This window comes from Musca domestica, unplaced genomic scaffold, assembly GCF_030504385.1.
Source record: "Musca domestica strain aabys unplaced genomic scaffold, Musca_domestica.polishedcontigs.V.1.1 5, whole genome shotgun sequence".
Taxonomy (NCBI): Eukaryota; Metazoa; Arthropoda; class Insecta; order Diptera; family Muscidae; genus Musca; species Musca domestica.
Window position 1 is genome coordinate 8,657,365 of NW_026712346.1, and position 2,347 is coordinate 8,659,711.

General features: G+C 34.9%; 2 long non-coding RNA genes across 2 annotated transcripts; one reads left to right on the forward strand and one right to left on the reverse strand.

Annotated features, from left to right (window-relative positions):
• Window positions 1-1,131: 1,131 nt before the first annotated feature.
• Window positions 1,132-1,790, forward strand: LOC131804916 (uncharacterized). Its single transcript, XR_009343385.1, has 2 exons — window positions 1,132-1,560; window positions 1,617-1,790. It is a non-coding gene; the product is annotated as an uncharacterized LOC131804916 (long non-coding RNA).
• On the reverse strand, window positions 1,497-2,112 carry LOC131804917 (uncharacterized). The gene is made up of 2 exons (XR_009343386.1): window positions 1,814-2,112; window positions 1,497-1,741 (listed from the first exon to the last, which is right to left on the reverse strand). It is a non-coding gene; the product is annotated as an uncharacterized LOC131804917 (long non-coding RNA).
• Between the last annotated feature and the right edge of the window lie 235 nt (window positions 2,113-2,347).

Here is a 2,347-nt window from a genome sequence, read left to right on the forward strand (position 1 = left end):
CGCCTATGGCCTGGTGCAGATTCTCCGCTATATACGGATCATCCTCTGCCAATGATGGATCTTTGCGGATCTGGTTTTCTACCGATTCAAACGTCTGCCAAAGCTGCTCTAGCTCCTTACGCTTGCCAATGTAGAATTCCTCAGTTCTTCTTTCAAGCGGTGCCTTCCTAATTGTCGCTATGAATTTTTCGAAATTACTGCCCCTTACTTCTTGTTGGACTATAAGGTCTTAAAGCGATGTCATTGTTGATATTTAAATTTTTTCCAAAGAAATTTGTGTACAAGATGCGGTATATCACGTCTGACAAAACCGGATATATGTTGCCGAGTCCTTTACCACTTGTTGGGCAGAAGGCTGTGTTTAACGACACGTATCACGATCAACCTCTTTTACCAATTGTGGGGTAAAATAATGTGTGTAAACGAACGCGTATTACGATTCAAATCCTTTACCACTTGTGGGGTAAAAGGAGGTGTGTTAACGAACGCGTATTACGATCAAAATCCTTTACCACTTGTGGGGCAAAAGGGTGTGTGTAAACGAACGCGTATTACGATTCAAATCCTTTACCACTTGTGGGGCAAAAGGATGTGTGAAAACGATCACGTCGGGGTCACCAAAAAATGTTAATATAAATCGGACCTAGTGGGATTCAGTTCAAACACATAAATTTAAACTGACACTTAAGGTAAGGTCACATTTGGCAAATATTTGACGAAAAATGTGAAATATTTCTTTGTCACAATCTGACCACCAAATATTATTTGACGGTAAATACAAAAACAGCTGATTTTGGGAAAACAAAATTATTTGCCAGAAAACAAAAATTTGACCAATGTGTCCATAATGTGAACATATATGATCAATTATTTTCCTATTTTTTGGTCACACATTTATTTGACGATGCAAATGTTTTGTAAGGTCAAACAAGGGAAAATATCAGTTTAAAACATTGGACAGTTTTTTGCTTTAAGAACAGGAGCATTTGTAGCATGATTTTTAATGAATAGAAAAACAAACGAATGCAATAAGTGGCTTTGTTTATTTGATATTTTTGAATTAACTGAATTTGAATGTTTAGTAAAAAATGTTTATATTTGGTCTGTTCCAGAACTGCGAGAATGTAACAGCCTGTTCCACGATCTCGAAAGAAAATTTGTGCGAACGAAGGCTACTCACTCACTTTCGCATAAAAATGCGTTCCACTAACTTTCGTTCTTTCTTTCGCATAGCCTTACGTGATTCAGTGTTGCAAAATATTTTTTGGCAAAATTAATCGCGAAATAAGGCAAAAAAAAGCGCCAAATGTCTAATATAAACGCGAAAAAGCAGCAGTGGCTCTGTCTCAACTGACAGTTCAGTTGTAAACAAACAAATTGTAAATAAACAAACAAAATAAAATTTCTAGTGATTGTGTTCAGATTATTTGTGTTCTTAAAAAAGAAAAAAATGAATATTTCTGTAGCCCTATTTTTTATGGATGATGAGGAGGAGGTTCAAATTGTGCCACGGAGGCATTTAAGAGATGCTTCGAATTTATTTGAAGTACCTAACAACCAGTAAGTATGATTGTATTTTTACATTTTTAAAATAATAAAAAAATGATTTTTTCTAGGTTTGTGTCTTCCAGTGGTCTTCATGGGATTGCCTGCTGCTTCCAAAAATTGGCACTCCTCTGGCGAACTTAGGATTCTCCCCCATATACTCAACTATTGCCCGCAGCTGTGTAGTTTTTTCGTGCTGGAATTGAGAAAATAAAAAAATATATATTTGTTGTTCACAGATTAAATTGCATTTATTATTTTTACTTACATTTTTCTTTCCATTTTCAATCAAGAAATGTTTATGTTAAAACAATTTTCCTTAATTTTTATCATTCGACAGCAAACACACAAGTGACTGATTTTGACATTTGTGTTCGCATGCGTACGAAAGAAAAAAGATAGTGGAACGCAAAATTACACTGAAACGCTTACGTTTTCGTTCGCTTTGATTTTCGTGCAAATTTTCGTTCTGATGGATTTTAGTGGAACGGAAATCAGCTGTTTGTCGTGTAAAAGTTGTGCGAACGTGTTCTTTCGACATCGTGGAACAGGCTGTAAGTGTTTTTACTACGATAACCGATTTTCCCTTTATTATATCGAAGAAAATTGCGAAACTATTAGATTCTTGCAGGTTCTGGAACAGGATATGGGTAGACGCATCAACGCTTGAAACAATGATATGTCAAAAATTTTGAAATGTTTTGACAAAAATAAGTAGATTTTTATGTTTTCCTATACAGCGAAAAATCGGAGTTTGCAATGATATATATTTTTCAACAATTTTTACAAACTTCAATAAAAT